Genomic DNA, 14,500 nt, shown 5'->3' on the forward strand with positions numbered 1-14,500 from the left:
TAAATCGCAATCACCTGCTTTCAGATGGAGCGGCATTCACTACAAAGAGCCGTAGTTAACTGACAAGCTGAGCCATATCCATAGGCGTCGATTTCGGGGGGGGACGCGTACCCCCCAGATTTCGTCATGAGTCATTTTGTACCCACCACTTTTAACTTCCGTCCATATTAATTTGACTTTTGGTTCGATTTTTTTTGACCGTTTTCAGTGGTTGTGAGGAGCAATATGAGAGAGAAATTTGGTAATCATTGTCTGACCCAACAAAAAAACATTATTATTCATTTTATTTTATTTTCCGTGTTCGCATTTATGAGGGAAAAAACAACGTGTCAGTTCTCGGTTACTTAATGTTAAAACTGCTACTGGTGAAAGCGGCACTAAAAGACTGCTTTAAAACTTTCACAGAGACCTCAAACAGAACAGCTGCATGCCTTTCTTTAAAGTGAATTTCGTTTTGTATTAATTATATCTTAATTTTAATCAACCAATGGATTTAATAAATAAGAAGTAAATAGGCCTATAGCAGATAATCACGACATTGGAGGCGCAGGCGCCGTCTCATAAATGAACCGAAACTCAGCGTATAATGCACATTCACATTCACAGCGTATTTAGACACATTTAGACGCAGTCATACTCATTACTTTTACCGGTTCTTTGTGGCAAGCTTTATGCGTGCGGTCGTGCGCTTGAGTGCGGCTATATTACGTAAACGCTCATTATCCTGTAGCCTAGGCTATATAAGTAATTAAATTAATATAAAGGGGCGATTTGTCCACGAATGACTTAAATGAACAACTAGCCTACTAGTCGACTAGGAAAAAAACTTTTAGTCGGAAGCAGCCCTTATTCCACATATTTTCGAACCAGGCAACATGATCTGTGTTGAGCCAGCGACCCTGCGGAATGAACGAGCGGAGCGGAATATTCAGAATGCGCTCTCCACTCACGAGCTCTGATTGGAACAAACCCGAACCTCACTGTCTGCTGAACTTGCGCAGAAACATCAAAATATAACCAGTTTTTTAAAATGTTTTTTTAAAACTAAACACTATTTTAGCACAAATTATGAGCTTATTGGCGATTTTTTTATAATTATTGACAAAATTAGAATATAGTAAAAGTTTTGAAAATGCATTTCCGAATGCGTCTCTGTCCCCAGCACATTTCAAACCAAACTGACGCCCATGGCCATATCGCATTAATATCGCGGACTGCGATAATTAATGCGATATGGCTCAGCTTGTCAGTTAACTAGGGCTCTTTGTAGTGAATGCCGCTCCATCCGAAAGCAGGTGATTGCGATTTACTACTAATCAAGGAACCGGCTTTAGGCTACTGACGAGATGCGCCTAACAATGTCATGCGATCTATCGCCCAGCCCTAGCCTACAGTTGTCAATCAACAAATTGTCACACACATTGTTTTGCTCAGGTGATCCTGCAATAAATTACGTTTTCTGTCAGGTGTGAGAACGAGGAAGTGCGTATAGTTTCTTTCCACGCAAATCTGTAACGCCATTACACTCAAAAAGTACGAAACTATTGTGCATAAGTATTCTTTTTTATTTGTCGTTGTTACAGCCTACTCAAGTATGGAATTATTCTTGTGCCAATAATAATGAACGTAACTTTTCAAGAAACTAATGGAAATATAAATTGAAACTGAATAAAATATCTTTGAAACTGAAAAAGAATAAATCGCAGGCAAATTTTTTTACTTCGTTTTTAATACACTGCATGTTTTGCTAACTATTTCTCATATTTCAGTCGCTGATCTGAACTTACAAATGCGCTTCCAGAGTTTTCATTTGCGCTACTGAAGATTTCGTTTACGCTTCTGGAGTTTTCGTTCGCCGTTCTGACACATTTCTCTCGTGGGGGCGGGGCTAGTGGCAGTGCGTTCTCATTGGCTACTGAGGTTTTGACTGACAGCTTATTCACCTGGAAGTGAAGACATCAGTGTTGTGTTTACATCTTACAGTCTATGGTTTACATGTGTGGATTTAAGCGTCTGTAATCGCAGCTTTCTATTTCATTTGAGTGATATTAAGTTTATATCTGTATTTATTTGCTGCTACACTATATTGTTGAGATGATTTCTTATAGAAGGAATAGTATACAGACAAATGATATCATTATCATTAGTCATCGTCGCTATCAGGATACTGGATAGCCTACTCGTGGTAAGTCTGATTTTTTAAAAATACTATACTAATACTATTTATAATACAGTACTGGCTTTTTTCAGGTGGAGAGGCATTTTAGAGCACAGTGAGAGCCCGTAACATTATACAGCTGTGTTGTCTTGATTTAACTGTTAGTCCAATCATTACATGACTTGTTTATCTAACGTTACATTCGGTTACAGTCTTCGATTAGATCATATTTCCCCCCAGCCACCCCAAACATCATTGGGCTAGAGTACTGTACAGTATCTGTACTGTAGCCTAAAGTACAAAAAGTACTGTATCAGTCAATGACCGATGCCATAGGACCAGAGCGCTGTCAATCACTGCCTGATTCAACTTTGGCAATGTAAAGCCTTTTTTTTACCATGCCAATAAAGCTATTTAAACCTGAATTTCTCAATTGCTGATTAATTTGCAATGCAGAGTTTTTGAAAGAGGAGAGACACGACTTGACCACAGACCACGTCTCTGTGCATAATATGTAAATACTCAATTATTTTGAAGTATCGCCCTGGTCGCAATATTTATTCTGATTACTTTTGTGTGATAAAGGTGACTGATAAAGCTATTATAGCTAGTATGAGTAACACAATGCTTTTTCTGTGTCCATATTTGACTAATAACAATAATGCAAAAAATTGCACTTCAAATGAACATTTCTGAGAAAAATGTTTAATCTTTAATAGTCTTTAATAATAAATATATGTCCAAATTAAAAACTTAAAGGTGTCATGACCCACATTTTGCATTTTTCCACGAGAATCAATGTATGTTATGATTGCCTAACGATTATACACTGGCCGGGAAGCCGATATTTAAAAGTGAAGCGTTTGTTTACCTCAGGGTTTGTAAAATATCCCACGTGCACGCGCACTCAAATACGAGATTTTGATTTCTACCCTGGCTTGACGTCACAACGGTGGAGGATATGCCATATATGGACAGCGCAGCAGGAAGCCACGCCCTACCCCTCTCCCCCTCATATTCATTCGGCAAAGAAAGATGGAGAAACCAAGTGCACACCTGCGTTGCTCTGTGGTTGACTGCCATAAACAGCATTCTAATGTGTTTTCTCTACCCAAAACGGACGAAACTATCAGGGATCAGTGGATGAAATTCATTTTTAATGACGCTGTCCCAACAACCCTTTCAACTGGCCTAACGTTTGGTGTCTGCGCTAAACATTTTACACAGGATTCATTTAGTAATTTATTTGGGACAATATCAGGCGAAGTTGGCCTCGAAGCTCCGTTTGGGAAAAGGTGCCATCCCCACCATCAGAGACCTGCCTGAAATTGAAACGGTAAGACTGTGTTTTTATTGCTCTACTGTGTGTACATTAACAAACATCAGCTAACTGCTAATGCGGCTATTGTATGTACCGTTAGCTTCGAGATAAACACGGTGAATGGACACTACGAATGCTATCCACATCTTTCCACTTTGTTTTACACAACAGTAGTGATGGTACAGGAGTCCATGGTCAGTGGCTAAAACTGTTTGCTAGACCATATCGAATATATCGATATAGTTCAAATTTGCGCTCTGCTCCCCGCGCCTCCGCTCTTCCTTTTCCACTCTGCGTGCGTGTTTAGAGCATGTTATGTTATGAGAGATGAATTATGACTACTTCAGAAACCCCAGCACAATAGGAACTACCAGACAGTGACATTAGTGTACGCTGAAATAAAGTCTTTCACTTCAGAAAAACTGACTTTCTTGTCCTGTCAGCCGTTATCCTGTGCTCGGAGCGCACACTCAATACACGCGTAAATGCGGAGGCGCCCGCGCTGTGTATCGCCTCACTGATCAAGGGCAAAAGAAACTACGAGCATGCAACGCTGTCAACCACCCTCCTTCCTGCAACCAATCAACGCGCCCCTCATTTGCATTATTATAATGACCGTCCACGACAGCCAAAACATCGCATCAGATCTCGCGAGACAATAATGCCTTTAGAAATAAGGGTCTGAGGAGCTCTGTTTATTTTTTTTCCACTTTTTTTTTTTAGAAGTGCCTGAAAGACTATAATAGAGCGTTGGGTATCCAAGGTAACACGAGGTCATGACTCCTTTAAAACATGCAAGTAATTATGACTGAAAACATCCAGCAACTAGGGAATACACAGCCATGGATATATGTTTATAGGGCTATACGCTGATTTCACGCAGCCGTTATTTTGAAATCGAAAGCGAGGCTCCGGTGGGAAGAAAACCGGAAGTGTCGCCTTTAATCATGGGAGAGTCGTGAATGCGATGGCGTATTGTTGTTTAATGATGTTGTGTCAATTCTAAAACTGTACATACATTTCTGTCATACTTTAGACTATATACAGTGAAATTTGTTTATAAATAAAATATTTTTTTTAGATATAATTCAGAGAGTAAAAAATGAAGCAGGAATGAACTATATACATATCCTATATTAGATATTATCTTCCAATAGTGTAAATCGCGGCAGCAGCTTCAGGTTGGTAGTCCAAGGCATTGTTGTTTATCTGTACTTCCGGGGTTCTTCCCACCGGAGCCTCACTTTCAAGTTCAAAATGGCGGCTGCGTGAAATCAGCGTATAGAGCCATCTACTGGTTACACAACAGTATTACAGATGATAAATGCTGCATGACTCTGAGGTAAATATTTAGTACTGTAAAATCTCTTAAAACATTTATATAATTTGTTTGGAATAAATATTTTAAGTCTTCAACTTGTTACTGTATGTGGGAGTTCAAATCAGTTTGTATTGTTAGATTATAATACATTTCCTCTCTCATTTTCCAGGGAGTGGAGCAACTTTTCCATAAACAAAATTCTGATGCTGACACAGAGGATGGAGTGATAGTACCAGAGATCCACTGTCCCTGTCAGACAATAATCTTACTTTGTTCAGACACATCACCTTTGAATGACTGGGATCTTGATCTTCAGACACCTGATTTATTTTATATGAAGTTCCTAAACGCAAGTTAGGGAGGAGTGAGCCCATCTAATCTTTCAATCAACAGCCTGAGTATATAAGCAGCCGCTTACCTCTCTCTTGCATCAGCTGTTCCAGTATCCCTCCACCTCCCCAAACTCCACCTTCATCTCAGGTACCTTGCCCTTCAATTATCATATCCTACTTTTAGCCACTGGGGGGGTATATCAAAGCTCGAGTTGAAGCTGCTTCATCGAGCCCCTCTTCAGTGGACAGCAAGCCAAATAAGTTTAACCTAATATCTTAAAGATTTTATGGGCAAACAAACTCGTTAATTTAATATTATAAACTAGCAAATGTTTAAATTTCCTCTAGATTAAAACAAACACAGTTCACAAGTACACAAGAGGTTGCACTTTATTCTTATATGCTGATCTTGGATTAGCATACCAACAGCATATGAATGTTAAGGGCATAGTTCACCCAAAAATAAAATTCTCACTTATTTTACTCACCCTCATGCTGTCCCAGATGCATTTTACTTTCTTTCTACAGATAAACACGAATTAAGATTGTAAGGAAAGTAATCCATCTCTGCGAGTCCTAAAGACACTTTAAAAACCACACACAGTGAGCGTGACGGTAATCCATGCGGACCTCAGTGGATGAATCATTGCCTTCTGAAGTCAAACAACAGGCTAGATAAAAGAAATACTAATATTGTAAACTGTTTAAACTACACAGCAAAATCCCCAGTGTTAAATCAACACCTACAGTGTCAAATTTAACACCAGCAAAGTGTGTATATGTGTCCACACTACACAGTGTAACATTTACACTTTTGAAAGTGTTAATTTTTTAACACTAATTTTCTGTTAATTCAACACTGTATATTGTTAAAAGTTAGCACTATTCAACACTTAACATTGTTGTTTTTACACCACACTAGTGTTAGTGTTAAATTACAGTGTTATTGAGTAACATTTTTATTTTTACACCAACACCAGTGTAGTGTGAATACAACAACATTAAGTGTCAAAATACTGTTCAGCAATAACATTATTGAGTGTCAATACCAATAGGCTACCTCTAGAGCTGCTTCCATTCCTACTAAAGACAAATGGCAGAAAATGTCACAAACACTCTTTATTAAGGTACACAGCAAAAAATCCATGTCAGCAAAAAAGCCAGTGTACATTTAACTCAATTTGAGTCAATATACATTACTCATGGAGTACATTTGAACTCTTACAGTGTTTAAAATGTACTCCGTGAGTAATGTGCATATTTCACACTTTCAAAAGTGTTATTTTAACTCCAAAATGGAGGGAGTCATATATACATTTCAGGAGTGTTAAATTTGACTCAAATTGAGTTTGTATTTATGAGATGTGCTTTTTGACAAAAGGAATCTTTTCAGAAATAAAAGCAAAGCATTTAACCTATTGATAACATTGAATGCACATCAAAACAATCCAGAAAGTTAGAATTCGGTTCATTGTAAAGTTAAAAATAAAGGCAAAATGCAAACAGTTGTTTTAACAAGCTAGTTTTTATTAACGAACAAGTCCCTTTACATATGTTAACTTTTAAAATAAATGAAGGCAAAATATAGGCATTTCTGTCATCAGAATTATGTGAAAGCTGCTCATCAAATGGTCTGTATCTCTGTAATACTTCAAGTCCTGTACATGTCAGTGAATGTAAGTCCTGTGTCAGTGAAGTTGAGTCAATACCTTCGACTTTGCAACAGTACAGCAACAACATTCAACAGATGAAAAACAGTTGCAGGATATGAGTGGATCAGTTGTGTCCAGTTGCTGACAGTAAAGTTCAGTGCATAGCCTAGTTGTTTCACAGAGCAGGAAAGGCTGTGCAGATCCAACTTTCTCAAAATCCTGGAGTGCTGGTTCCCTAGAGTAGACAACACAAAACCAGACCATTTACAATTAATACTATTTGTGTTTTATAAATACAGCAAGGTGACTCAAACAATAAACTATTTTGGTTAGATTAAGACTGGAATTTTTCTGATTTCCAAGTAAATTAAAGACTTAATTCATCCAAAAATGTAAATTCTGTCATTATTTACCCTTATGTTGTTCCAAACCAGTAAGAGTTTTGCTCATCTTCGGAACACTTAAAGGGATAGTTCAGCCAAAAATGATATTTAACCCATGATTTACTCACCCTCAAGCCGTTCGAGATGCATATGTCGATCTTTTTTCAGACGAACACATTTTCAGTTATTTTAGAAAATGTCTTAGATCTTTCAGTGGTTATAATGTGAAGCAATAGGGTCCACTGCTTCAAGTCCAAAAATGTGCATGCATCCTTCACAAAAGTAATCCATCCGGCTCCAGAGGGATAAACGAAGGCCTTCTGAGGGTAATCAGTGCGGTTTTGTCGTAAAAATATACATATTTAAAACTTTATAAACGAAAATAACTGGCTTCCGGCAACGGTCGACGCGCGTTTACGGAGATGGATGCTGGCGTATGACGTAGGACGTATAGCGTAGGAAGCGTTGTGACATAAAACGAACGTGACAGCGCAGCCAGTAAATATGTATATTTTTACGACAAAACCGCACGGATTACCCTCAGAAGGCCTTCGTTTATCCCCCTGGAGCCGGATGGATTACTTTTGTGAAGGATGCATGCACATTTTTGGACTTGAAGGAGGTGGACCCTATTGCTTCACATTATAACCACTGAAAGATCGAAGACATTTTCTAAAATAACTGAAAATGTGTTCGTCTGATAAAAGATTGACATATGCATCTCGAACGGCTTGAGGGCGAGTAAATCATGGGTTAAATATAATTTTTGGCCGAACTATCCCTTTAAGATATTTTTTATAAAATCTAAGAGATTTCTGTCCCTTCATCGACAGCCTATTCAACTATCACTTCCAAAGCCACAGAAAGGTATAAAGGAAATCATAAGTAATCCATGTGACTCAGGTGGTTTAACTTCAAATTTTTTTATGAAGCAACAAAAGTGCTTTGTTTGCACGAAAAAACAACAACAACAAAAACTCAACTTCATTTACAAATTATTAATCTTCGATGCACGCTCACTTAACAACGCATGTTGGAAATTAATATTTTATAAATTAAGTGGTAAATGATTTTTTGCTTCAAACACAGCACTTGCATAGTTTAATAAAATGTATGTTAAACCACTGGAGTCGCATGGAGTACTTTAATGATGTACCTTTACACCTTTCTGGGGCTTGAACGTGGTATTTGCGTGGACTGTCAATGGAGGGACGGGAAACTCTCAGATTTCATTAAAAATATCCTCATTTGTGTTGTGAAGATGAAATAAAGTCTTGCATGTTTGGAACGAGATGAGGGTAAGTAATGACATAATTTCCATTTGTAGGTGAACTAACCCTTTAGGAATAAATTTAGACACGCACCTTAAGAAACCTCACTAAATAGTCAGCTGACAGAAGAATCTTCGTTCCCTTCTTGTGGCTTTGTGATGTCGGAGGCAGGTGATGGGCAGAGATTTCCCAATCAGTTGAGTCTAAAATTAAAAACCAAGAAAACATCTACCTGTCAAATCATGAAAACAATTGGTTTGAAAACTAATTTTATTTAAGGAAAAGGAAAAGTAACTTTTGTAAAGTAATTTGACTGGACAAATTCAAAATGACTGTTATGAAACACAAAAAATCTAGTTAACGTTATACCAATTAGCAACAAAGCTATAATTTTTTAAAAATGTTTATGCACATGATTATCTCATATGTTATCTGTAAAATCTGACCCTCACCAGGTTCTAGTCTGTAACGTTACAGCCTTTAAAGACCAAGCCTGGTTAGCCTTAGCCACTTGGTCCAGCATGGAAATGCTCCTAACAAACACAAATAACACAATCAATACATTTAAACATGAAAGCATATTCAAATATCAACCAAAATTGAATCTGATAAATACATTTTCATAAACATAATCTTAAAGAAGTACTTACACATTCTAAGAAAGTTTGTTTTTCAGATAAAATGAAAGTAAAAGATAGTTTGAGGATAAACACATTATGATATTTGCACATCACAAATATTGTCATAAAACAAAATAACATTATAAAATACGTATTGTAAATGAGTTAAAACACTTAAGTTACTCTCTGTGTTTTCACCGTTAAAAAGCAAACTCCGCGTCTGCACTGCGTCACAGAGTCAAAGAAGATGCAGGGCAGCAGCTAATGTTAGTCTGTGAGAAAGGTTTAGGCGCACATCACATAAATATCGTTATAAAACATTATAATGCCATGAAATACATGTTGTAAATTAGGTTAAAAACACTTAACTTACTTTGGGTGTTTTCCCTGTTGACGTTACAAGCAAACCTTCTCGTCGTCAGCTCCGTATTGAGTCAAAGATGTCGCCTTTGAGAAAGGTTTCGGCTCGTTTAAACACGCAGAACATTTAAATTTCTCTATAAATCAATATGTTATAAAATACATATTGTAAATTAGATAAAACACTTACTTTCGTCGTTTCTCTGTTTAAAAGCAACCTCATCCTGGTCTGCTCCGCATCGCGCGTCAACGAAAATGCCTTTCTGAGAACGATTTAGCCGTTCACAGCACATACATATTGTAATAAAACAATATGATGTAATAAAATTGTATAAAATGCATATATAAATGCGATAAAACACTTCATATCTGCGTTTTCCCTCCTCGTATGCCTTGCATCGCGAGTCAAAGAAAATGGCGTCTGTGAAAAAAGTTTCAGGTTGTTTCGTCGCGCCCAGCGCGTAAATGTCCCGGATGTAACTAATAACACTCTCTCCGTGTAAATTTAGTAACTCTACATATTTACACCAGCCAGAGGGTGCGGTTTGCACTAGCAGTGTTAATCCCTTGAAATTCAACACCAGAAATTGAACTCTTTACTCTAAGAGTCCTTAACACCAGGATTTCAACACTGGAGATTTTGCTGTGTATGAAAAATCACTTCCGACCAACTGTTTTACGTACATGGGTTACAATCCACTTGTATTATATGGACTCACAAAGATGGATTATTTCCTTTAAAATCTTTGTCTATGTTTATGTGAAGAAGAAAGTCATATACATCTGGGATGGCATGAAGGAGAGTAAATGAGAGAATTCTCATGTTTTGGGTGGACTATTCCTTGTACTGCTTGTGTCCAGTCACTGCTTTGCTATTGTACTGCAACAGGAACTGTTCAAAGAATCATTGCATCATTTAAAATGTGTATGAATTTTTTTAATGTATTCTGTATTTGTAATTGTGCATTTTGTATAGTAATGTACTGTATATCATGAGAATACTGTGCATTACATGTATAGTATGCAGTTAATGGGGGTAGTTATCAGTCAAATGAATTTTTACTTTGTTTATATAGTTTTTCTTTTTTACCCAACAAACATAAGGATACTGATAAACACAAGGCACATGCATTTTTACTTCTTGCGTACTCAATCTATGGCAAATTTTTGTGAAGGAAGACAAGCATGTGAAGTTTATCTGGTTTCAAACTGAAGCCAAACACTGTCTGAAGGTTTCCTGAAGAACTGAAAAGCTCTTAAACCTGTTGTTGCACTGGTGCCAATAAAGTCATGCAGATGGCAGATTTGAATAAAAAAATCAAGTGCAAATACAAATACAAAAATAAGATGAGTAAAGAAAACGGGATTCTTAATATAAATAATCACCCTTTATTAAATATATGAACACAGAAACCCCCTGTTAACAGTTAATGTCACGTTTCCATGATGACTAGTAAAATAATAGCCGCGTCGCGTCTATGACAACTCGAGGTATTGCACACCGGACACGCACTTTCTCAGTTTATGGCCAGCAATATCATTATGTTTAAGGACATTATGGAATTGAGATCATGTCTGTACTATGTTATGATTATACTGTACAATTAAATACAATAGTTGCTGAGTCTGTGATCTGAACACTTTTTTCAGCGCTCTGTGTCGCGGCAGGATTTTGAACAAGGTCTTGAGCCGTTGCTGGGCGCCGCGGACAGACGCCGAATAGAACCGCGCTGTGCTTCTCGTCCGGTGTGTGTAACATTACACTCATACAGAATGTGTTCGAATTTTAAAGATGTGGCGCTGCGCTTCGAGTCCGGTGTGCGACCACCAAGGTGCTGTTTTCTTTGAAGCCGAAGAACTCTGTTGTTAATACTGGCGAGCTTACTTTTTTCGGGTGTGGACAGAGTGTTTCACTCTAGCTGCGCGGGCGCAGACGAGCGCTGCGTCTAGAAAACGCCAATATCGCCAATACCGGTATATTGTATTGCTCTAAATTAACACGATGTCGATATTTCATGCTTTCAATATCACGATTATCGTCAATACCGGTATATTGCGACACCCCTAGTACAATTACACCTGAATAGACTGAATAGATCTCTTGTGCTCCTAAAAGCTTCTGTCGACAAAGTAGTAGCAGCAGGTAAATACAGATAAAATTAAAAAAACAAACATAACTTAATATCACTAAAATGAAATAGAAAGCTGTGATTACAGACGCTTAAATCCACACATGTAAACACAACACTGACGTCTTCACTTCCAGGTGAAGAAGCTGTCAGTCAAAACCTCAGTAGCCAATGAGAACATACTGCCACTAGCCCCGCCCCCACGAGAGAAATGTGTCAGAACGGCGAACGAAAACTCCTGGGGTCTCATTTATAAAGCGTGCGTACGCACAAAACGGGGCTGGAAACGTACGTACGCCAGTTCCCACGCAAAGGTTGTGATCTATAAAAAACAAACTTGACGGGAGAATGTGCGCACCTTTAAGCAAACTTTGAGCCGTGCGTACGCACATTCTGGAGACAAAGGGAATTGGCGACACCGATGGTGAGCTGCAGTTAAATGTCTTTTTGGTCACTTTTAGACAGAAAATCTAAAGAAAATTAAACATATACAGAAAGATAATACGAATATAATTTCACTCACCAAGCCTGTCACTTGAAGCAAATATCCATCCCTTCTTAAATGTCCGCGCCAACGAGCGCGTTGGGCCGTTTAGTGGAACTGACGCAAATAACAGTTTAAATAAATAAAATATTGATTTAAACTATGTTTTACTTCTGATATAAACATTTAGATTAAATATGCCATTCAAATTAATGGAGTTAAGCACTTAAACATGAAATCATTACTGAGAAGTTACAACATTTTTATATTCAAATTAAGTCAATAGAAATATTTGTTGTGGATGCAATGCTTCTGAACACTTCCTCTGGCGTGCTGTGTTTAAATGTTTAACCACAGAGATAATTGCTTATCATGATAATACCAGATTGTCTGAGAAAATAGTTTAGTGCAAATAATGCCCAAGGCCGATCTGTTTCCATTAAAAATATCAATTAAAAATACAATTCGACCAGTGGAAAAGACTGAGAAAAACTTTCTCTGAAATGTATTTTACACTATTTGATTTATGTATTCAAAAACAAGGCAAGGATAGGCAACTACTTGATTTTTATTAATGTAATGTGTCTTGTACCGTTAAACGTTATCACGTGGATGAATAATCATATGCAAATGATATGCAGATGAGGGTATGCATAGTAAAACGAGGCGTTGTAAGCTCCATATATGGTTATTTCGGGGTGGAGACGCATGTGCGCACAATCTTCCGCTGACTGGGATTTATAAAGTGAATTCTGCGCAGGTTCTGGCGTACGAACGGTTTTATAAATCCGAATATTTTTTTGCGTACGCCTTTTTTGGCTTTTGGGCGCACGTACACTTTTAGTAAGGTTCCTACGCACAGTTTTATAAATGAGACCCCAGAAGCGTAAACGAAAACTTCAGAAGCGCAAATGAAAACTCTGGAAGCGCATTTGTAAGTTCAGATCAGCGATTGAAAGATGAGAAATAGTTAGCAAAACATGCAGTGTATTAAAAACGAAGTAAAAAATTTTGCCTGCGATTTATTCTTTTTCAGTTTCAAAGATATTTTATTCAGTTTCAATTTATATTTCCATTAGTTTCTTGAAAAGCTACGTTCATTATTATTGGCACAAGAATAATTCCATACTCAAGTACTGTTTCTTGTTTTAATCAAGTTTTGTTTGTTTTTATGTTAAAGGTTGTATCAGTGATTTCAGCCCCACCCCCAAAAAAAGATCACATTCATCTAATCTTTCCTAACGATCCGCTAGCTGCCCGCCCCATAAGCAGGCCGTCAAAAAAACTCGTCTCTGTAGGCACCGACAGGGGGTGGGTGTTGTGAGGTTTTGAGCCAGCTTCTTCTTCAGCTCCGACTTTGCGTGCAGCCGTACATGAGCACAAAACTTCACAACACCCACCCCCTGTCGGTGATTGGTTGGAACACTTTGTTTTGGTTTTGAGTGGTTGGTGAAACCAATTGTTTTTGTGTGCAGATCTCAGAGCCTAGGCTGCAGAGAGACGCGTTTTTTTGACGGCCTGCTTATGGGGTGGGCAGCTAGCGGATCGTTAGGAAAGATTAGATGAATGTGATAATTTTTTTTGGGCCTGAAATCACTGATACAACCTTTAAGCTTTAAAGAATGAATGCGTGTTAAGACACAAATTGACTTGACTTTTTCCTTAAAGGAGACATATCATGCTTTTAAATCGTTCCTTTTTACATATAAATCATACATTTGTGGTCTATATAAAGCGGAACTGCAATGCTTGGGGGTCTGAATTCCTCATTATTATAGCTCCACAGGCCCCTTTTCTACCCCTTTTCTGATGTGCGTCTGAGAGCAACTCGTTTTGGTGCGGTCTCTTTAAATACAATTGAGACACTTCATACCCCGACCCCTCTCCAGGTTGCAGAGGTGACACTCGGTTCAACTCCACCCCGTTCGGCCATTTTTGTAGTTTGATAGCAGAGATACGATTATCTAGCGGCACAGAAACTTTTTATTCACACGTTATTAACAAAATGTCAACAACGGAAGACTTGTCCAGCCAGCCTTACATGTTCGAGCCAGAGTCGGAGCCGGAGCGAGATGAAAATGAAGACGACGAACCTGCAGGACAACGTCTTCATATGGATGTATCGCAATGGTGTGTTACTGTATTTACACATGAAACTTTGGTCTTCCGACCTTTTACCACCGTGTCGATTTATTTTGATTAATATGTGCGAGGGAGAGAGAGCAAGACAGCGTCTAGTTTGGAGACGGTGAAGTCTTGTTTACACTTTCGCCTGGCTCCGAAGAGAGAGAGTGCGCGCGCGCGCGACCGGGTCTCTCTCTCTGCTCGTTCTTTCAGTTAAACATGCGCCCTGTCACACGCGCGGCAGTTCATCTACATTAGACGGTGTAATGAAGCGTGTCCAACAACCGAACATTTTAACTTACCCTCTCGTAACTTCTGCATCCTTTAGCTTGGACTACAAAATTG

The 14,500-nt window shown here is 38.2% G+C and overlaps 1 protein-coding gene and 1 long non-coding RNA gene across 2 annotated transcripts in view; one reads left to right on the forward strand and one right to left on the reverse strand.

The window, feature by feature from the left end:
- Positions 1-1,941: 1,941 nt before the first annotated feature.
- Positions 1,942-14,500, forward strand: part of LOC311287139 (uncharacterized protein) — a 45,691-nt gene continuing 33,132 nt past the window's right edge. The window contains exons 1-2 of the mRNA XM_084403765.1: positions 1,942-2,185; positions 4,970-5,280. The gene's annotated coding sequence lies outside the window, so the exon portion shown is untranslated. The remainder of the gene's footprint in view (positions 2,186-4,969; positions 5,281-14,500) is intronic.
- LOC311288478 lies at positions 6,639-9,900 on the reverse strand. Its single transcript, XR_014626928.1, has 5 exons — positions 9,609-9,900; positions 9,432-9,505; positions 8,891-9,330; positions 8,532-8,641; positions 6,639-7,019 (listed from the first exon to the last, which is right to left on the reverse strand). It is a non-coding gene; the product is annotated as an uncharacterized lncRNA (long non-coding RNA).

This window comes from Rutilus rutilus (assembly GCF_951802725.1).
Source record: "Rutilus rutilus genome assembly, chromosome: 3".
Taxonomy (NCBI): Eukaryota; Metazoa; Chordata; class Actinopteri; order Cypriniformes; family Leuciscidae; genus Rutilus; species Rutilus rutilus.